General features: G+C 43.3%; 1 protein-coding gene across 2 annotated transcripts in view; it reads left to right on the top strand.

The window, feature by feature from the left end:
- The window catches only part of LOC135555575 (protein TANC2-like), a 138780-nt gene that overhangs the window by 19178 nt on the left and 96273 nt on the right, over positions 1–23329 (top strand). For both annotated transcript variants that reach the window (XM_064988131.1, XM_064988129.1), the window contains exon 2: positions 18887–18987. The gene's annotated coding sequence lies outside the window, so the exon portion shown is untranslated. The remainder of the gene's footprint in view (positions 1–18886; positions 18988–23329) is intronic.

The following is a 23329-nucleotide window of genomic DNA, read 5'->3' as shown; positions in this document are numbered from 1 at the left end:
CCTTTGCACTAATCATTAGTCAGGATTCATTCATTTATTCATTGAACCTTTTATTTAACTAGGCAAGTCAGTTAAAAACAAATTCTTATTTCCAATGACGGCCTACCCCGGCCAAACCCTAACCCGGACGACGCTGGGAAAATTGTGTGCCGCCCTATGGGACTCCCAATCACGGCCCGTTGTGATACAGCTTGGAATCTAACCAGGGTCTGTAGTGACGCCTCTAGCACTGAGATGCAGTGCCTTATACCGCTGCGCCACTCTGCATTCATGATTATAGCATCCACATTAAGTGTTCAAAAACATTCTATTCACAAAAAAAGTGACTCCAAAATGAGCTAACTTCAAATGAATCTAACAAGTTTGTAGTTCCAAGCTTGATGTAGTCATTGCGTGTTAGGAATGTGGGAGCAAATGCTAAACTTTCGACTACTTTAATACACGTGAATTTTTCCAAATACTTATGACAACTTCAGAAGGTCAAATGCTTTCATTTGTAAATGGTGAAACGGATATGTATGAAAATACCCTAAAATAAAAGGGGACATTATGTAGCCTCATATGAAATGTTTGATCTCAATGTTTTTGCTTCGCTGTCCACATAAGTACGAAGTGTATGAACAGACACGAGATGCACTCAAATATAGAAAATGGGTTTCTGGAGACTGATATTGCAGCTTTCACTCGTGCTGATGCGCAAGTCTGCACTCTCATAGGCCATTTATTTATAGACATATTAGCATAAAATATTTCAGACTTCATGGCTCTTCTCAGAATGGTTTAAACATTAGAATCAAGGCATAGGCAGATGATGCAATTTATGTGTGCCATTTTGGAGGCATAAATATAAATTGGATTAGGCCTACATTTTCCTCTTAGAAAAAATGCAGTTAAACATCATCCTGGACAGAATATTAGAGATAAATGTATTTTCATCTTTATCGGTGTCTCTAGACGTGACACCGGCTCTCCTCTTTAAAGCCTTTTCCTCAGGGGCTACAGAAATGTAATTTTCTTCTGAATATCTTTCTTTCTCTCTCTTCCAATCTCTCTCTCCCTCTTCCGGATGGTGGATTTTGTCCTTGCTAGGGCACAGGGCCCTCTGCTGTTACAGCACACGGTGCTGGCTAAAAATACCCCTCCGCCCCTCTGGTCCAGCATCCAATCCTCAGTGTGGGAGTGGGAAGAGGTAGAGAGAAGCGATAGAAGAGGGTGCGGTGGAGGGAGGGGGAGTAGGCTGCATTTCGCCCTGGGTTGCACTGGAGTACAGAGACACTGAAACACCTCCAACGCAGGAGCTCCACAGCCTACTCTGCCAAAGCTCTCCTCTCTGTCAGCCAGAAGCTCAGGTCATTATAGATGTGGGAGTGGAGAAGGGATTGGCCACTTCCATGAACAAGTCAGTTTACACTGGATGTGATAGAGGCTGCTACTTTAGTGCAGCCATGCAATCAAAAGGATGTTTCACAAATGATTAAAACTAACTTGCGTCATTCATGTTATTCTTGCCACACTAATTTGAACTCTTATCTGCTTTTCCACTTCCTAAAACAAACTTCAGACCATTGCAAGAAAATAGGTAAATGCACTGCAACCTAGCTCTCCCTGTTCTTTGATCTTGATGGCTCACTCGGCAGCAGCTATTAGAGCAAAGCTCTGCCAGGTGATCTTCTTTGATTGAGATCTTCCTGGCTGGTACAGTAGGCTACCCCAAAAGGCTTCTCCCTCTAAGGTCAGGGTCATTAAGTCAGGAGAGAGAGTCTTACACCTTGGTTACACCGTGTCTGTTTTTTTTTCTTTTCTATCCACTAGATGTGATCATGATACACAGGTTCAAATACCAGAACCAACTACACAATTTTTATTGAACCTTTATTTAACTAGGCAAGTCATTTAAGAACAAATTCCTATTTACAATGACTACATACCCCGACCAAACCTGGACGACGCTGGGCCAATTGTGCACCACCCTATGGGACTCCCAATAATGGCCGGATGTTATACAGCCTGGATTCGAACCAGGTACTGTAGTGATGCCTCTTGCACTGAGATGCAGTGCCTTAGACTGCTGTATCCGTGTGTGTGTGTGTTAACTGTACTAGAATGCTTAAAAGGCCGCAATTTAAAAAACAAACAAAAAACAAATTGGTTATCAGTATCATCCAAAAAAGTATTTTCAGTACATCACTAGTCTTAGAGTCTTTAGCGGGCTGTCATGTGCCTTTTACTGAGTGGCTTTCGTTTGGCCACTACCATAAAGGCCTGATTGGTGGAGTGCTGCAGAGATGGTTGTCCTTCTGGAAGGTTCTCCCATCTCCACAGAGGAACTCTGGAGCTCTGTCAAAGTAACCATCGGGTTCTTGGTCACCTCCCTGACCAAGGCCCTTCACCGATTTCTCAGTTTGGCTGGGCAGCCAGCTCTAGGAAGAGTCTTGGTGGTCCCAAACTTCTTCCATTTTAAGAATGATAGAGGCTACTGTGTTCTTGGATCTTCAATGCTGCAGAAATGTGTTGGTACCCTTCCCCAGATCTGTGCCTCAACACAATCCTGTCTCAGAGCTCTACAGGTAATTCCTTTGAACTCATGGTTTGGTTTTTGCTCTGACATGCACTGTCAACTGTGGGACCTTTGTATAGACAGGTGTGTGTGTGTGTGTGTGTGTGCCTTTCCAAATTTTTATTTCACCTTCATTTAACCAGGTAGGCAAGTTGAGAACAAGTTCTCATTTACAATTGCGACATGGCCAAAGATAAAGCAAAGCAGTTCGACACATACAACGACACAGAGGTACACATGGAGTAAAACAAACACACAGTCAATAATACAGTAGAAACAAGTCTATATACGATGTGAGCAAATGAGGTGAGATAAGGGAGGTAAAGGAAAAAAAGGCCATGGTGGCAAAGTAAATACAATCTAGCAAGTAAAACACTGGAATGGTAGATTTGCAGTGGAAGAATATGCAAAGTAGAAATAAAAATAATGGGGTGCAAAGGAGCAAAATAAATAAATACAATAAATACAGTAGGGAAAGAGGTAGTTGTTTGGGCTAAATTATAGGTGGGCTATGTACAGGTGCAGTAATATGTGAGCTGCTCTGACAGTTGGTGCTTAAAGCTAGTGAGGGAGATAAGTGTTTCCAGTTTCAGAGATTTTTGTAGTTCGTTCCAGTCATTGGCAGCAGAGAACTGGAAGGAGAGGCGGTCAAAGAAAGAATTGGTTTTGGGGGTGACTAGAGAGATATACCTGCTGGAGCGTGTGCTACAGGTGGGAGATGCTATGGTGACCAGCGAGCTGAGATAAGGGGGGACTTTACCTAGCAGGATCTTGTAGATGATATGGAGCCAGTGGGTTTGGCGACGAGTATGAAGCGAGGGCCAGCCAACGAGAGCGTACAGGTCGCTATGGTGGGTAGTATATGGGGCTTTGGTGACAAAACGGATGGCACTGTGATAGACTGCATCCAATTTGTTGAGTAGGGGTATTGGAGGCTATTTTGTAAATGACATCGCCAAAGTCGGATTGCTAGACTGGTCAGTTTTACAAGGGTATGTTTGGCAGCATGAGTGAAGGATGCTTTGTTGCGAAATAGGAAGCCAATTCTAGATTTAACTTTGGATTGGAGATGTTTTTTGTGGGTCTGGAAGGAGAGTTTACAGTCTAACCAGACACCTAGGTGTCCACGTATTCTAAGTCAAATCTTGTCCAATCAATTGAATTTACCACAGGTGGACTCCAAGCAAGTTGTAGAAACATCTCAATGATGATCAATAGAAACAGGATGTACCTGATCTCAATTTTGTGTCTCATAACAAACGGTCTGAATAGTTATGCAAATAAGGTGTTTCTGTGTTTTTAATTTCTGTAAAAAAAAAAGTCTAAAAACCTGTTTTCGCTTTGTTATTATGGGGTATTGTGTCTAGGTTGAAGTACAAGTTAAGACATTTTGGAAAAAGTGAAGGGGTCTGAATACTTTCTGAATATACCGTATATTAATTTCGGGACAGGTTGAAATGCATAAAACATTCATGGACATTTAGCTAGATAGCTGTTGCTAGCAGTTTGTCCTGGGAGATGAACATTGGGTTATTATTTTACCTGATCATGCATATGGTCCCTTTTTTATCTGGTTAGTTTTTTATACACAGCGAGCGTGTACAGAGAGAGGGGGCCTCAGGGCCGATGTCTGCTAATGTATGGGCTAATGAGTTCTTAATTGACTTTTAGAGGAATGGCTCCAACTTTCCCACTCCAATCTAGTGCCATCTCCAGGAGAACACTGGTGAGGCCCGCTCAGCAGATGTCCCCCTGAGGTTACTGTGGGTTTCATTAGGAAGATGGACCTAGGGAAGACATGCCAACCATATCCCCATGCTTTAGGGGCAAAGGAAATGGATAAGGGACTGTTTCCAGGAGATGAATTAGGCCTAGTAAAATCTCTTATCAACATTGGCGCTCAGCTCCAGCTCAATCTCATTTTTAACCATCACTGAAGCTCACTATGTGTCTGTCTACGACAGAGTTAACAAAGGTCAATGTTTCTGAAGATGTCATCCATTTCCCTTTCCCTCCATTATCCTCACCATGACAGTGAGTGTTTCATGGTTTTAATGGTTATTTTACCTGAAAGAGTAGATTCTATTTCTCTTGTCTATTAAAAAATTAAAATGCTTGAGCAATCAAAGGGAAAATGAAAAAGCCATGAATATCTTTCCACCATTATTTTTAGTTTGTATGCGCTAGCATGAACAATGCCTTCTGGGGATGGTGGCAAACAAATTGTCATGCAAATGAAAAACAAATTCATCCACCTCCTTATCTTGTTCAGCGGGTTAGGCCTCACATTAGGGGTGTGAACGTTTAAACGTCAAAACAATTCTACGAAATCAGGATCCCCCCACAAAATTACAATCACGGTGCAGTTATCACAACTTTATTTTCCTTGTTATAGCCTAACTAGATCATAGGCTATAAAGGGCTGGGGAAAGTTGTGTAAAAACCAGAGGAAGAGGAACCTTAGGCTACTTTGGTGAATTTGGGAGGCATGTAAAACAGATTACCAAGACATATGCGCACCACGTTTTTTCAGACAATTTTTATTTTTTTGCCACTAGATAGTCAGAACCATGCACTAGGCCTGTCTGCCTGGTGGCCGACCTGCCTATACTGTACCTCTCTCTCTCTCTCGTCCCTACTTCCGTACTTCCGAGAATAGTCTCCTCCTTTCCAAAAATATGGAATTTAAGAGTCGATTCCAAGTGGAATCTAATCTTGACACTCCGAAATGGGGAGTCGACACTTGGAGTCGACGTGCAAGGAGTAAACTCTCCACCATTCGTTGTTAACAGTTGGAAAAAAATGGTGGCGAAAGGCAAACGACAGCAGCGAAGTCCTATATGGCAATACTTTGAGAAGTTAAATGATAAGAAAATGTAAACTTTGTGGTGGAATTGAGGTACAGTAATGATTGTATAGGTGCAATGCTTAACCATCTGAAATGGATGCACATTTTTCATTTGACACATCCCTAACACACACACACACACACACACACACACACACACACACACACACACATCCAGTCATGGCCACAGCTTCCCAACATGTGTGCTGCTATCTTGGCTCACAGTGCTACAACTCTCTATAGAGCCATGCATTGGATTGCTGCAATAATAACCCATCCCTGTGTGTAAGGTCATCCATCTTGTCAAATCAAATTTTATTTGTCACATACACATGGTTAGCAGATGTTAATGCGAGTGTAGCGAAATGCTTGTGCTTCTAGTTCCGACAATGCAGTAATAACCAACAAGTAATCTAACTAACAATTCCTAAACTACTGTCTTATACACAGTGTAAGGGGATAAAGAATATGTACATAAGGATATATGAATGAGTGATGGTACAGAGCAGCATAGGCAAGATACAGTAGATGGTATCGAGTACAGTATATACATATGAGATGAATATGTAAACAAAGTGGCATAGTTAAAGTGGCTAGTGATACATGTATTACATAAGGATGCAGTCGATGATATAGAGTACGGTATATACGTATGCATATGAGAAGAATAATGTAGGGTAAGTAACATTATATAAGGTAGCATTGTTTAAAGTGGCTAGTGATATATTTACATAATTTCCCATCAATTCCCATTATTAAAGTGGCTGGAGTTGAGTCAGTGTCAGTGTGTTGGCAGCAGTCACTCAATGTTAGTGGTGGCTGTTTAACAGTCTGATGGCCTTGAGATAGAAGCTGTTTTTCAGTCTCTCGGTCCCAGCTTTGATGCACCTGTACTGACCTCGCCTTCTGGATGATAGCGGGGTGAACAGGCAGTGGCTCGGGTGGTTGATGTCCTTGTAGATCTTTATGGCCTTCCTGTAACATCGGGTGGTGTAGGTGTCCTGGAGGGCAGGTAGTTTGCCCCCGGTGATGCGTTGTGCAGACCTCACTACCCTCTGGAGAGCCTTACGGTTGAGGGCGGAGCAGTTGCCATACCAGGCGGTGATACAGCCCGCCAGGATGCTCTCGATTGTGCATCTGTAGAAGTTTGTGAGTGCTTTTGGTGACAAGCCGAATTTCTTCAGCCTCCTGAGGTTGAAGAGGCGCTGCTGCGCCTTCTTCATGATGCTGTCTGTGTGAGTGGACCAATTCAGTTTGACTGTGATGTGTATGCCGAGGAACTTAACTTGCTACTCTCTCCACTACTGTTCCATCGATGTGGATAGGGGGTGTTCCCTCTGCTGTTTCCTGAAGTCCACAATCATCTCCTTAGTTTTGTTGACGTTGAGTGTGAGGTTATTTTCCTGACACCACACTCCAAGGGCCCTCACCTCCTCCCTGTAGGCCGTCTCGTCGTTGTTGGTAATCAAGCCTACCACTGTTGTGTCGTCCGCAAACTTGATGATTGAGTTGGAGGCGTGCGTGGCCACGCAGTTGTGGGTGAACAGGGAGTACAGGAGAGGGCTCAGAACGCACCCTTGTGGGGCCCCAGTGTTGAGGATCAGCGGGGAGGAGATGTTGTTACCTACCCTCACCACCTGGGGGCGGCCCGTCAGGAAGTCCAGTACCCAGTTGCACAGGGCGGGGTCGAGACCCAGGGTCTCGAGCTTGATGACGAGCTTGGAGGGTACTATGGTGTTGAATGCCGAGCTGTAGTCGATGAACAGCATTCTCACATAGGTATTCCTCTTGTCCAGATGGGTTAGGGCAGTGTGCAGTGTGGTTGAGATTGCATCGTCTGTGGACCTATTTGGGCGGTAAGCAAATTGGAGTGGGTCTAGGGTGTCAGGTAGGGTGGAGGTGATATGGTCCTTGACTAGTCTCTCAAAGCACTTCATGATGACGGAAGTGAGTGCTATGGGGCGGGGCGGTAGTCGTTTAGCTCAGTTACCTTAGCTTTCTTGGGAACAGGAACAATGGTGGCCCTCTTGAAGCATGTGGGAACAGCAGACTGGTATAGGGATTGATTGAATATGTCTGTAAACACACCAGCCAGCTGGTCTGCGCATGCTCTGAGGGCGCGGCTGGGGATGCCGTCTGGGCCTGCAGCCTTGCGAGGGTTAACACGTTTAAATGTTTTACTCACCTCGGCTGCAGTGAAGGAGAGACCGCATGTTTCCGTTGCAGGCCGTGTCAGTGGCACTGTATTGTCCTCAAAGCGGGCAAAAAAGTTATTTAGTCTGCCTGGGAGCAAGACATCCTGGTCCGTGACTGGGCTGGATTTCTTCCTGTAGTCCGTGATTGACTGTAGACCCTGCCACATGCCTCTTGTGTCTGAGACGTTGAATTGAGATTCTACTTTGTCTCTGTACTGACGCTTAGCTTGTTTGATAGCCTTACGGAGGGAATAGCTGCACTGTTTGTATTCAGTCATGTTACCAGACACCTTGCCCTGATTGAAAGCAGTGGTTTGCGCTTTCAGTTTCACGCGAATGCTGCCATCAATCCACGGTTTCTGGTTAGGGAATGTTTTAATCGTTGCTATGAGAACGACATCTTCAACGCACGTTCTAATGAACTCGCACACCGAATCAGCGTATTCGTCAATGTTGTTATCTGACGCAATACGAAACATGTCCCAGTCCACGTGATGGAAGCAGTCTTGGAGTGTGGAGTCAGCTTGGTCGGACCAGCGTTGGACAGACCTCAGCGCGGGAGCTTCTTTTTAAAATTTTTGTCTGTAGGCAGGTATCAGCAAAATGGAGTCGTGGTCAGCTTTTCCGAAAGGGGGGCGGGGCAGGGCCTTATATACGTCGCGGAAGTTAGAGTAACAGTGATCCAAGGTTTTTCCACCCCTGGTTGCGCAATCGATATGCTGATAAAATTTAGGGAGTCTTGTTTTCAGATTAGCCTTGTTAAAATCCCCAGCAACAATGAATGCAGCCTCCGGATAAATGGTTTCCAGTTTGCAAAGAGTTAAATAAAGTTCGTTGAGAGCCATCGATGTGTCTGCTTGGGGGGATATATACGGCTGTGATTATAATCGAAGAGAATTCTCTTGGTAGATAATGCGGTCTACATTTGATTGTGAGGAATTCTAAATCAGGTGAACAGAAGGATTTGAGTTCCTGTATGTTTCTTTCATCGCACCATGCCTCGTTAGCCATAAGGCATACACCCCCACCCCTCTTCTTACCAGAAAGGTGTTTGTTTCTGTCGGCGCGATGCGTGGAGAAACCCGTTGGCTGCACTGCTTCGGATAGCGTCTCTCCAGTGAGCCATGTTTCCGTGAAGCACAGAACGTTAGTCTCTGATGTCCCTCTGGAATGCTACCCTTGCTCGGATTTCATCAACCTTGTTGTCAAGAGACTGGACATTGGCAAGAAGAATGCTAGGAAGTGGGGCACGATGTGCCCATCTCTGTAGTCTGACCAGAAGACCGCCTCATTTCCCTCTTTTTCGGAGTCGTTTTTTTGGGTCGCTGCATGCGATCCATTCCGTTGTCCTGTTTGTAAGGCAGAACACAGGATCCGCGTCGCGAAAAACATATTCTTGGTCGTACTGATGGTGAGTTGACGCTGATCTTATATACAGTAGTTCTTCTCGACTGTACATAATGAAACCTAAGATGACCTGGGGTACTAATGTAAGAAATAACACGTAAAAAAAAAAAACTGCATAGTTTCCTAGGAACGCGAAGCGAGGCGGCCATCTCTGTCGGCGCCGGAAGTACTGCCGTTCTCGCGTTATGTCCCTGTGTGTGCAGAATGGAAGCATGCACGGGTCTGAAATAGAAAAGGTATCTTTTGAAGAACCACATTATGTTCTTAAGACCAGGAGATCACACTCTGGAGGAGGTTGCTTATCCTCTTCCACAGAAAAGCCACTGAAATACTCACATTTGGAATGGTGGCGAATAGGGCTGGGAATTGCCATGGACCTTACAGTACGATATTATCTCATATACTTGGATGCATGATATGTACTGCGATTCTCACAATTCTATATGTATTGCGATTTGGTACTGTGATTTTATTGTGATTTGATGTTCCAGACATTGTTCACCTTGCCTGCTGCCGACGGACAGAGCCGTGAAAAAAATCATTTTTGCTCAATTATGGAAATAAAAGTGCTGTAAATAAAATGGCGCCCTATTGTAAAAAGAAGATGGAGAATTATGAAGGAAAAATACTGGAGTTTTGGTGCAGGTACAGCCAACTAGCGCAGAAATAATATTGTGATATTCTCAAAACGATACGAAAGATCAAAAATAATATCCGATATGTTACTGTATTGATTACCTTCACTAGTGGCATAACAGTCGAAGCCTATATGAAAATAATTACATCTATCATAGTTTACTGATACCCAAAACCATTACAATAGGTTGTTTTAATAACCTGGATGACTTCAACCTCGAGGAAATCAGAGAAATGCAATGACTCTCTTTTCATTCACTCAAGTTTCAGTTTAGAAGGACATCACGGAATAGAGTGATATCATGACTCTCCAGTTTAGAGTAACTGAGAGATTGTTCCTCATGGGGAGGAAAAATTACATTTGAGATCATCAGTAGAATCCACTTTTTCCCTCTAAGGGCTTTGCAAGTCAGGAAATGAACACCTCCCACCTCCCAGAGGGATATCATTCATTTGTTTGGGCTTAGCTTGAGTGAAGCCTAGTGGCTTTAAGCCTAGTGGTTAGAGTTGGGCCAGTAACCGAAAGGTTGCTGGATCGAATCCCGGAGCTGTCTTTCTGCCCCTGTGCAAGGCAGTTATCTCACTGTTCCCCGGGCACTGAAGACGTGGATGAGATTAAGGCAGCCCCCCACCACTCTGATTCAGCGGGGTTGGGTTAATTGCGGAAGATGCATTGAGTTGTACAACTGACTAGGTATCTCCTTTTCCCTTTATATGGCCAGTAGATTTCTTGGCAGCCTCCCCTTTCTTATGCAAACAGTCTTCTCCCTGACCCAGTTGTCAGACATAGACCATCAGGTGTGAATCCCCCCCCCCCCCCCCACAGTTCCTGTGACTACAGTACTGGTATCTTCTGCCACCTTCCAACACTGACTTATCCCCTCAGGCTATTCAGAGCAAGACATGTCAAAGTTCTACAGGCATCCTCAGACGTCTTAAACACAGCACCTATGACTTTCCTCACCTTTGACTGCACACACTGAGACTTCAGTCTCGCCAGACAGAGTGCTACTCCTCACAGTCCCAAGGGACTGACTGTGAAATTGCAATTTTCCGCTCTGGTGGCACGCCGATGTGTAATTTACTTAATGAGATGGATTTTTGGAAGGGATGGTAAAGGATGGGGGATGGCTAATTTTAAAACGAGGCACCAGTAGAGCTCCTCCAGCCCAGAGAAGGCTCTTATATCATCATACTCTGGTCCTTCTCTGGCACATCATGACTTCCTGACCCACAAAGTAGTCTCACGCTATTCATCATTTCTAGGGTCCTATTGTCTACTTGACATCCTTGGGCTGTTGGTCTTGAGGATCACTCAAGGAATGACCCAAGTCCTCAGGATAGACCAGGAATATATGTTGAGTGTTGTTTGGATATGCCGTCAATGTCATGGGACGTTTTTGGTCTGAACACCTCACAGCAAATTTGAGACTGGATTTATAGAGATATCAGATGCATTTCTCAGAGATTTGTTTTTGCTGTACACTGGATAACTGGCAGCAACTCAGGACCCCACAGATGAAGGTCCAGGTCTCTGCTTAGGCATCAGCCTTATATGCACGAGGCAATTCACTGATTTTGAGTTATCTAAATAATGTCTTTATATTAGTTCGGAGCAAACAATGTGTTGTTCAGCAAATCCTGAAATGATTTGTTTAGGATGACAGGTGCCATATGCTATCGGGGCTAGAGAGAATCATTGTTGCCCTGATGGGTACCTCCAAGCACACGGTTGGTATTTTCTGTGTTAACAGTAATTCAGTTTGCTACTTGTATTTTGCTATTGCTAGGTGTGAGAGAATGATGTGAGAGAATGACACTTACTAGCTTTTCTATTTTTTTATGTAGTTTTTTTTTTTTTGGGGGGGGGGTTACATTTGCAGGACTGAGCTGTGGTAACTCTTATACTGACAGCCTTTCTCTAGGGGTTTGAAACTAGCTTTACAACCTCAGTGTAGTTAAACGTGGTAACACTAAAATGGTTTTAATAGCAAGCTAAGTAATGTTCTTTCCAAACACAAAACATTTTGAGAATATGATACATAACTTTATGCAAAATTAAGTAGTTATTATTGGACTCCGAGAGGAGCTCTTCCTTGATTACCTCTTTATGAAACCAAAGCACAGATGGATATAATGCACAGATGGACGCTGTGCCACCAGAGACAAGGATCCGGGAGAAGGGAGACATGGCTAAAATGTAGGTCTAAGCCCAGGAACAAGAACCCCCTGCTGGGAAAGACTGATATTAAATGTGCTCAGTACATACAGACGTGGAAATCTGGTGGAGTGACCGCAGGAAGGTTGGTCCTGAATGACATCTGACAGGCGTAACCCTTGGCTCTGTGTTGGGTCCTGGCAGAATGCTAAGAGGATGGAGGACTGGGTGTCTACCTGTCACCTCTCCTTCCCTTTTCTGCCTGTCCTCGTGCATCAGCCCTGACAGGGTCTTTTTACTGACCTGTCACTGACCACAGAAGGAACCGGGCTGGCTTCTCGCCAAGCCCTTCCCTCGCCACAGACCCCTTGCCCCTCTGCCTGGGGCGTTAACCCTGCTAAGCCCCCCTGGCAGGGGCACAGCAGGCCAACGGGAAATAGGAGCAGATCAGGCTGCTTTTAAGGGAATGAGAGATGAAGTTGGATGGCTGAGAGGGGTGTCAGGGGGAACATGAGGGGGTAGGAGTGGGGGGACCAATGTTATTTCATACTAAGGAATGACAAATTCAGTCTGCCGGGGGGGCACTGGGTACTGAATAGCAGCGGTGCTCTGAGGAGGAAGAGAATATATGCTTCATTGAGTTTCATTCTGTGTGGAATGAGTCTTCTCTTATTTGTTTTCTTGTCTGGCTGTCACCTCCGGTCTGATAGCCAAGAAGGCAAGCAATAAATTAAACCCTTTTGAAAAGAAAATCATGCAGTCAGAACATGAACTAGAATGAGGACCCAGAACATTCTGATTGCTCATCTCGCTAGAAATATTAAAGCTTAGTGTCTCTCTCTGTCTACCACAAATATTTAGTTTTGTTTTTAAGTTGCACAGAAATTATAGTTGGCTGAAGTGACTGCAAACACTTACTGGCCTAATGTGACCATGGTGACAGCAAGGAGGGGGTTTTGTACTCCCCTCAATTCTTCTTCCCCATATATTTTTATCCATGTTGGGCTTATCCTCTGACCTTCTATTGCTCAGTGCCCTTTACGCAAACAAAGAGTGGCCTAAATATATATGCTATGGGTAGCAAGTAGGGGGGCAGGCATTGGGGCAAGTCCCCTGTTAAGGAGATGCATGACCATTTTGTGATTTATTGAAAAGACTCAAATCTATAAATACCAAAATGGTCAACCAGGACACATCGAGGGCCATTAAAATCTGAAGTGCACTTCCTGGAGAAAGGATGCAAGTTTTTGGTGTACGCTACAGAGCATACTATCCTCTAATCACAAACATGAATGGTACACAGGATGTATCTGTTGAATGCATCCTATGACCCATGTGTTGTGGGTTATTCAGTAGTGTTTAGGATGAATATCCTAAAGATGCAGGCTATCCAAATCCCACTCCACATCATCTTGTAATCAAGATTTTGATCAGCTTGAAGACAGATGGTTTGCCTGAGAGCCCCCTCCCCCTTCCCTTCCTCCGATCCTGAGCTTTAGTATGCGTGTCTAGACCAGAGTTATCCAGATTTACGGAATGACCCCCACACACACACTTCACTGAGCCTTGGAGTCACCATGGAGTTGGGATCATCCATCTAGCACTCGAGCTGTGCTAAAATTAGTGGAGTACTTGGGAAACTTAAGCTGGCAAAGTGCCAAGTCATTGTGCTCTACTGAAACTATCTACTGTCTCTACAAGGTGTTGGCTTTTTCAGCACCTTCAAAATGTTTTTAACACAAATATATCTAATCCTGGTAACATCTCATTACTGAGCTGTTTTTTGTATCAAAACGCAAATGGACCGATAAGGTTTTTGCAGCGTAAAAAAAGAGATCCAAATGTAGGTTAACCATTGTTCATCTTCTGGAGGGCCACATAATGCTACATCTGGGGACCAGACCAGATACTGGGAACAATTGACTCTTTGCCTCTAATGTCTCCATTCTTCAGTAAATGTCCCCAGTAAGAATGAGGATCTGAATGAGCATCTATTCACTGTTGGCTGTGTGGTTTGGTTTGCCGTACCTCATTATTCTTCTCTCTGCATACCATTATACAACTCACTTCAGCCAGCTCTACTCTGAGGAAGCAACAATCGAGGCTTTCATACCATAAGTGCAATATACACACTGCCACCCAAACGTCTGGAGCTTAGAAATGATTTTCATCACTCTGTGTAGGAGTATGGTGCCCACGCAGAAAGGGGTTTGGGTGTGGCAGCCCTAGAACAGCCTATAGTCTCCTTTACCTCAGGACTGCTGATGACAACTCAAACTGGATAGCCTTCCATAACCATGTCCCATCTCGTGATGTTAATTAGCTAGTAGGCCTACATTTGATATGTAGCACGAGTTGACGCTGCTTTTGTAAGAGCTACTTGATTCCACTGTGAAGAGACTAGAGGTCGACCAATTAATCGGAATGGCCGATTAATTAGGGCCGATTTCAAGTTTTCATAACAATCGGAAATCATTATTTTTGGGTGCCGATTTGCCGAATTTTTTTTTTTTTTTTTTTTTTTACATATTTAAAAAAATATATATTTATTTATTAAATGTTTGTTTTTTTACCCCTTTATTTAATCTTTATTTAACTTGGCAAATCAGTTAAGAACACATTCTTATTTTCAATGACGGCCTAGGAATGTTGGGTTAACTGCCTCGTTCAGGGGCAGAAAGACAGATTTTCACCTTGTCAGCTCGGGGATCCAATCTTGCAACCTTACAGTTAACTAGTTCAACGTAATAACGACCTGCCTCTCTTTCGTTGCACTCCACAAGGAGACTGCCTGTTACGCAAATGCAGTAAGCCAAGGTAAGTTGCTAGCTAGCATTTAAATTTATCTTACAAAAATCAATCAATCATAATCACTAGTTAACTACACATGGTTGATGATATTACTAGATATTATCTAGCATGTCCTGTGTTGCATATAATCTGACTAAGCATACAAGTATCTAAGTATCTGACAGAGCGGTGGAAGGCAGAAGCAGGCGCGTAAACAATCATTCAAACAGCACTTTAGTGCGTTTTGCCAGCAGCTCTTCGTTGTGCGTCAAGCATTGCGCTGTTTATGACTTCAAACCTATCAACTCCAGAAATGTGGCTGGTGTGACCGAAGTGAAATGGCTGGCTAGTTAGCGCTCGCTAATATTGTTTCAAACTTAACTCGCTCTGAGCCTTGGGGTGGTTGTTTCCCTTCCCTTCTTACATAGCACATATTGCACTTTTACGTTCTTCTCCAACACTGTTTTTGCATTATTTAAACCAAATTGAACATGTTTCATTATTTACTTGAGGCTAAATTGATTTTATTGATGTATTATATTAAGTTAAAATAAGCGTTAATTCAGTATTGTTGTAATTGTCATTATTACAAATAGGTTTTTTCCTTCTCAATCGGCCGATTAATCGGTATCGGCGTTGAAAAATCATATTCGGTCGACCTCTAGAAGAGACTGTGACTGGAGTTGCCACACTTGACTGACTGGAGGTCTTTGGTGTCCTGTGGTCGAGAGGGGCTCTGTTAAACACAGGACAAACAAACACCTCAGAGCTTCTCCAGTGTGGCAATCCCAGTGCTGTGCTCAGCAACTCCAAACCCTCACCCCCTTCTTTCCAATCCTGTCGTAATGGCAGCGTGACCCTGCGGCTGTGCTCCCTGCTCAAATCCCAGGGTGCTCAGTCTCACAACATGTTTGGGATTCCTGATGCGTGTGTGTGTGTGTGTGTGTGTGTGTGTGTGTGTGTGTGTGTGTGTGTGTGTGTGTGTGTGTGTGAATTGCACAGTATGTGTGGATTGAGTATCTTTCTGTGGGTGGGTGGAGATTTTTTTTCTTCTCCTTTTGACTATTTGTCCATTGTGCTGTGTGTGGCTTGTCTAGTTCTGTGGTTTCTTTGAGCATAGTGTGTGTGTGCGTGTGTCTGCACCTTCATCTGGGTCTTTCATCTTCATGTGCAGCCTGTTTTATACCTTTCCCTCGTTTTTTAAAACTTTATCTCCACTTCACTCATCCTTGCTCTCACCACCCGAATCTCCCTCTCTCTCTTTCCTATAAACTCTTCACATAATGTCTGTTTTGTTCAGAGCACCCAGCGACTCGTAGCCAGGATTTGCATATGTGACAGATCCCATATTCTCTCCTCCCCGCCCGGGGCCAACACCCGCCAGAGCATGTAGGAGTCAAGGGCTGCCCTCTCAGACAAAGTGAATGATCTCTATCGCTTCTCAATCCTTCCCCAGCAAATCAGTTGCCCTCTCATTCGGCTGAATAGGGACCCGCAGATCGCAACCCTCCAACACATTGGCCATTTTGTGGCTTGAATAAGAATCCGTATGCTTTGTCAGAGTGAGTATTGGTTGAAGCATTCACTGTAATATGGCTAACTCTGTCCTCAGAGCTGCTATTGTCTGGTGGTGGGTGGATGATGGTGTAGGCTACTTGAAGTTTTGCTGCCAACCTATTGTACGTTGTCCAGATTTCAACTCAATTGGCCAAGCACCTTCTTTTCCTTTGTCTGCGCTGATGTGTGGAGGTGAAAAAAAATTTCCAATAGCTTTTAGGCTAAATTCTTTCATCTTTCCTGCTTTTTAAATTCACTCAGAGAGCTACTTTAGACTATTGAGATGCACCCTCTTACTTTCATTCTCTGGTTTGGATGACTGAACTTGTGGGTGATTTAAATTCCCCTAGCCCAGTGTGTATGCTTTCTCTGAGTGAAGGGGCTCTAAGCTTACTCCCTCAGCCAAAGACAAATAACCTAACTGGAAAATCACCCCACTCCCCTAGTGGATTCAGGGTATTGAATTATATCCCTCTGTGTTCGCTTGTGCATGTGTGTTTGTGCGTCTCCTTATATGTAACTTATTTCTTGGGGGAAATATCACTTCACTTTGACTAGTATTGGATCACTCTGCACTGTCAACAGCTATAAAGCATAAATAATAACTCTTCTCTCCCCCTTCTGCTCTCTGCCTTTCCTGGTCAGTTTAATAGCCAAGAATACTGCTAAACATTGTTTGAATTTGACTAGTACCTGAATGCAAAAATACCACATCAATTCCACATGAGATGTCAGCCAGTACAGTTTGTGCAAGCCTCTTGAGTCTGAGCATTGTGTTAGTCTTCCACATGTAGGTATATTTCACTCGACCATACATGTGTAACGCAGCCTTTCTTTTGTTATCATAAAAGCCAGTGCTGCAAGAGATGGGGACCTTTGATGCCTTGGGGGAAATCATGACGACATAGAGGATGTGCAACTTTCATGTAGTTGAGCAGGTTCGGGTGTCGCTTACTTAAAATCCCTTGATTCGCTCCAGTCTACCGGGCTGCTCCTCCGTTTCTCATCTGTCATCTCTGGTGTTTTGGCTATAGCTCAGTTGTATCTGTATCACACACCGTGTGTTGCATGCACCTTGCGTTGCCCGTGAGTTCACTTTTAGAAACCTGAGGTAAGACCCCTTATGCATGTCTCCTCTTGTGCGGAACATTTGGAAACTTTCCATGCGCTGTAACACCGTACCCAAACCGGCCCCGCACCATCGAGCGCAAGTTGATTTTGTCCCCCCACACCAAACGCGGCCTTTCAGGTTTGTACCTGTTTCCTCCAGCATCTTCACAAGGTCCTTTGCTGCTGTTCTGGGATTGCTTTGCATTTTTCACACCAAAGTACATTCATCTCTAGGAGACAGAACGCGTCTCCTTCCTGAGTGGTATGACGGCTGCGTTGTCCCATGGTCTTTATACTTGCATACTATTGTTTGTACAGATGAACGTGGTACCTTCAGGCGTTTGGAAATTGCTCCCAAGGATGAACCAGGCTTGTGGAGGTCTACAATTTTGGGCTGATTTCTTTTGATTTTCCCATGATGTCAAACAAAGAGGCACTGAGTTTGAAGGTAGGCCTGGAAATACATCCACAGGTACACCTCCATTTGACACAAATTATGTCAATTAGCCTATCAGAAGCTTCTAAAGCAATGACATCATTTTCTGGAATTTTCCAAGCTGTTTAAAGGCACAGTCAACTTAGTGTATCACTGCAATTGTGATACAGTGAAATAATCTGTCTGCAAACAATTGTTGGAAAAATTACTTGTGTCACGCACAAAGTAAATGTTCTAATCGACTTGCCAAAACTATAGTTTGTTAACAAGAAATTTGTGGAGTGGTTGAAAAAAACAAGTTTTAATGACTCCAACCTCAGTGTATGTAATCTTCCGACTTCAACTGTATATGGCGATTGGCAATTAACTTTCATTAAAAGTGTATTATCACCACCGACCTCATTCGTCTTTCAGTCACCCACGTGGGTATAACCAATGAGGAGATGGCACGTGGGTATATGCTTCTTTTAACCAATGAGGAGATGGGAGAGGCAGGACTTGCAGCGCAATCAGCATCACAAATAGAACTGACTTCTACTTTAGCTCTTGGCAACGCAGACGCTTGTTGGTGCGTGCAAGCAGTGTGGGTGCAGTAATTGAATAACATGCATGTCTACATTTATTTTGCAACGCGAGCGGTGATGTCTGCATGTAAGGGGTCAAGGTGCTCCTTCGAGGAAAAAAAAGACATGAACACCAAAATAGAGGGAGGAGAAAGGGTAAAAGAACGAAGGATGTCTAGGAACGGGGCCAGATTGTTGAAAAATGATTCTGACAGATCTGAGTTTCTTTTCTTTTATGTTTCTCATGGCTCGGCCTTGGCAGAATCTCTCCCTCTCTTCTCCCAGGGGAGGAGCCAATCAATCAAATGTATTATAAAGCCCTTTTTACATCAGCAGATGTCTCAAAGTGCTATACAGAAACCCAGCCTAAAACCCCAAACAGCAAGCAATGCAGGAGTCTGTGGTGTGTCCTCATGCTTACTTCGCCATGTATTACTGTGCCCCATATTCATATGAAGCTAATGTCTTAATTAAAAATCCCAAACTCCTATGTTGTCTGCCATGCAGTCTGAGAATATAAACCTTATTTGAAAATGAAACTGTTATTCAGTTAGCGGGTTATGCAAAGGTTGGCTGTAATGCTGACTGTTGACACTATGAAATACTTACTGATGTTTTCTCTTTTGCAGATACACCAGAGTGCATCAGTTGGGAGATGGGAGAAGGGCTTAGGCTTGAGCCTGTAGCTGCCCCACCCGTCTCACTGTGAGGCCTTTGTGTACTACTCATGGTAAGTCCCCACAGCCTACATCCCAGAAACATTTTTTTTAAATGTAATGTGCGTGTCATGTGCTATTGTTTAGATGTCATGTTATGCCACAGAATAAGTGTGGGGCAGACAATGGCAGTTTTGTCTGAGCATAGGGACAGTGTTCGTGACTGTGAGAAACTGAATATCTGGTTGAAATTGGTCCGTTGTGAGTAGCTTAACTGTCCGTGAAACTATCAACTCTACAAAACCACGTTTTACATTTTTTTATAGGGAAGCAACAGCAGGGTATGGTCACATTATACGGTCTGAATGAAACTGTTCAACTTCTATAAATGTACATCCTCTCTCAGGTCCAAACTACTCTTTCTCTACACTACGACCAAGAAATTGTAAAAGTTCCCCAGATAGAACTGTTGGCAGGTCCAAACTAATAGTTCCCTCAATGGTAATATTTCTAGAACTACAGGTAAGGTAGGAATGGTAAAGAAATAGAACTGTTGGCAGAGGTAAGGTAGGCAATGGTAATAGTTTCCCAGATAGAACTGTTGGCAGAGGTAAGGTAGGCAATGGTAATAGAACTTCCCAGATAGAACTGTTGGCATTTACCAAGTAATAGAACTGTTGGCAGAGGTAAGGTAGGCAATGGTAGTTCCCAAGATAGAAGAGGTAAGGTAGGCAATGGTAATAGTTCCCAAGATAGAACTGTTGGCAGAGGTAAGGTAGGCAATGGTAATAGTTCCCAAGATAGAACTGTTGGCAGAGGTAAGGTAGGCAATGGTAATAGTTCCCAAGATAGAACTGTTGGCAGAGGTAAGGTAGGCAATGGTAATAGTTCCCCAGATAGAACTGTTGGCAGAGGTAAGGTAGGCAATGGTAATATTTCCCAAGATAGAACTGTTTGATAGAACTGTTGGCAGAGGTAAGGTAGGCAATGGTAATAGTTTCCCAAGATAGAACTGTTGGTAAGGTAGGCAATGGTTCCCAAGATAGAACTGTTGGCAGAGGTAAGGTAGGCAATGGTAATAGTTCCTAAGATAGAACTGTTGGCAGAGGTAAGGTAGGCAATGGTAATAGTTCCTAAGATAGAACTGTTGGCAGAGGTAAGGTAGGCAATGGTAATTCCACCTGTTGCAGTTTTATATTCCTCGTGAAAAATAATGCACTATTTTTTGCATTTAAGCCTAAATACACTTTACCTTAAATTCATAAAACGTTACATTCTCTACAGAAACTTCGATGTCTATTGGAAAATTGAAGATACAAATTGGAGCTATCAAATATGATGGGTCAGTTGTATATCTAGCCATACACTTAGCATGTGTACATTTGTGAGAGATGGACTATGTCATTTACATGTACCTGGTATTTCAAAACAGCAGCAAGGCAGGTACTTAACAAAATTCTCCTTTCAATGTTGCTATAGCCACAAGCTAGAATTCATTGTCCTGATTGGTGACATTGTTTTGGGAACAACAAAATCCAGTCACGTTGCTATTTGATGGGTAGGAAGCAACAAGTGACTGATCAAAACATCTCCACATCTCACTGCTCACGGATATCAAACGACTCCAATAACACACAAAACTGCATGGAGCAACAACCAGAAAGACTAACTTCCACCAAGAATTGCCACACATCCCATACTCATTTAATGCAATAAAGCGACAAGTGAGACCCAAACAAAGCCAGCCCTGTGTTGAACTCAGTAGCCCTCTCCCTAGCCTCTCTTTAGAGAACACTGTCTTGTTTTCTTCTCACAGAGCTGAGGCGAGCGTCACCATGTCCACTCAAGGCTCATCTAATTATCCAGTGGCCGCCCAGCCGTGAAATTGGTGTTTTGCTGTGAAATGGAGCCATTGTGGCTGGAGGAGACCTTGGCGTTTTGAGAGACCGTCGCAAGGTCCCTTTTCTTTAGAACGGACAAGGGCTGGGCGAGGAGGAGGAGACAATGAATGGCATATCCAGTCCGGCCAATTCAAGGCGGCCATAATGAGCATAACAGCAGCGAGGGCAGGCACACCACAGTGGATTAGCAGAGGATTATTACCTTTGATCTGTTATGAAGAGGGAGGAGCTAGGCAAAGGGCAATTAGCTGCGAGGCAGCCGACTGACTTCTTTCTTTTGTGGCTGTTGTCAAGGGGAGTAAGAGATACTGTGCTGTTTGCTTAAGACGTGATGGCTGAATGGGGTAGTGTGAAAGAAACCGACAGGGACTGGATTTTTATGGTGGTGGTGGCTGAATGGGGTAGTGTGAAAGAAACCGACAGGGACTGGATTTTTATGGTGGTGGTGGTGCATATGTAGATGGAAATCCATCAAACAAAGACCGATTTGAATGGTTTCTGGGGTATTTCTATCTTAAATGAATATGTATTAATGTAATAATTCTGATTTCTAGAGTCAATTCTGTAGTAGGCTTATGCTTTATATAATCATACCAGCTAATGGAGAGAGTAATTGGAAAAGTCTTTCACTATTTTCAGTGACTCGTTTTATTGACATGTCAAATGAACAGACAGGCTGGTGCCTAGCTAATTGTTTGACCATTTCTTGGTGATTCCATGAGATTAGGATGTAAACCTCTCATGATTTGCTTGTGGTTTGATCTGTTTGTTACTCAAGAGGACATGATGGGATGAAAACATTACCGATCTTTTATGAGAAGGTTTAGAGACTGACCTAATGCCTTTTAAAGGGGTTAATAATGACTTCTTACAACCTTTACAATCAGGTAAGCATGATAGATCCCTAGGGTCCACTTCCATGGAGAAAACCGCTCCGTAAGATTTTGTAACCCATGCTCAAGTGGTCCAACTCAGCGCCACTGCTGCATACCTTTCCTTGATGACATAGCTGCTGCGTTACTCATACGATTAACATTACATTACATTTAAGTCATTTAGCAGACGCTCTTATCCAGAGCGACTTAGTAAATGCTTTCAAGCCTTTGCTAATGACGTGTTTATGAAAAGTATCAGAAGGACTATTCACCTGCTTAGCATTTAGCATTAGCCTAAAGCCTTTAAAACATTCTGGTGCATTAAAATAGTTCAATTCGCCCGCCGAGAACCACTGCGATGTCTCACTTTTGAGCACCGCTGTGATTAAGGTGTTAGCTCGCCACCTGTGATCAAGTGACAAAGCTATTGTGTTATTTTAAGCACAGGCATCTGTTTCTCAAATGTCTGCTGTTTTTAATTGTCTTGAAGCAAGTCCGCATGCTTTTATGCACATTAATTAATTTAGACTTAACTATTCTACCCTTCGCTGTTGTCATGAGCAGTTCAATTTCAAATGCTGTCAAACCAAATAATCTACACCTATGACCCGCGTATCTTGTAGGTTAAGTGAATTGTTTTCTCCCCTGTATGATTTGCAAAACAAGCCGTCCTTGACGCATACTGTATTTCCCCCAGCATGATTGTGCTGTCATGTACATTCACTACAACTAACAATTTATTTAGCTCCGATAGCCAATTAGACTGTCTGCATGAGCCCTGGTCTGTTTACTCAGACCCACTCAGGCGTTGGAGTGCTTATTAGTTATCGGTCTTGGGGTCTGGGTGGACAGCAAAGCATTTTGGATTGACAGAGCGCCTCAGCCCTCGTTCTCCAACCGTTTACGTCATGTCATTGGATGCTCATGTCATTGGAAGCTCACACTGCCACTCAAGATTAGACAATCCTTCCAGGTCCAGGATTGGTGAGATGTCACTCATTGGGCCGGCAGCAACATGAGCAATTATCATGTTCTTTTAGTTGCAAATCGGAGCAGGCCAAGCCGCTGTTAAACCCCCTGCCTCTCGCTTCATACAACTAGAGGTCGACCAATTATGATTTTTCAACGCCGATACCGATTATTGGAGGACCAAAAAAAACAGATACCAATTAATCGGCCTATTTATTTATCTATTTATTTGTTTATTTATTTTATTTATTTATTTATTATAATGGCAATTACAACAATACTGAATGAACACTTATTTTAACATAATATAATACATCAATAAAAATCTATTTAGCCTCAAATAAATAATGAAACGTGTTCAATTTGGTTTAAATAATGCAAAAACAAAGTGTTGGAGAAGTAAAAGTGCAATATATGCCATGTAAAAAATCTAACATTTGAGTTCCTTGCTCAGAACATGAGAACATATGAAACTTGGTGGTTCCTTTTAACATGAAACTTCAATATTCCAAGGTAAGAGGTTTTCGGTTGTAGTTAATATAGTATTTATAGGACTATTTCTCTCTATACCATTTGTATTTCATTAACCTTTGACTATTGGATGTTCTTATAGGCACTATAGTATTGCCAGTGTAACAGTGTAGCTTCCGTTCCTCGCCGCTACCTGGGCT

The sequence above is a fragment of the Oncorhynchus masou genome, chromosome 15, assembly GCF_036934945.1.
Source record: "Oncorhynchus masou masou isolate Uvic2021 chromosome 15, UVic_Omas_1.1, whole genome shotgun sequence".
Classification (NCBI taxonomy): Eukaryota; Metazoa; Chordata; class Actinopteri; order Salmoniformes; family Salmonidae; genus Oncorhynchus; species Oncorhynchus masou.
The sequence above is the reverse complement of the archived record's forward strand: the minus strand, read 5'-3'. Positions and strand labels throughout refer to the sequence as shown.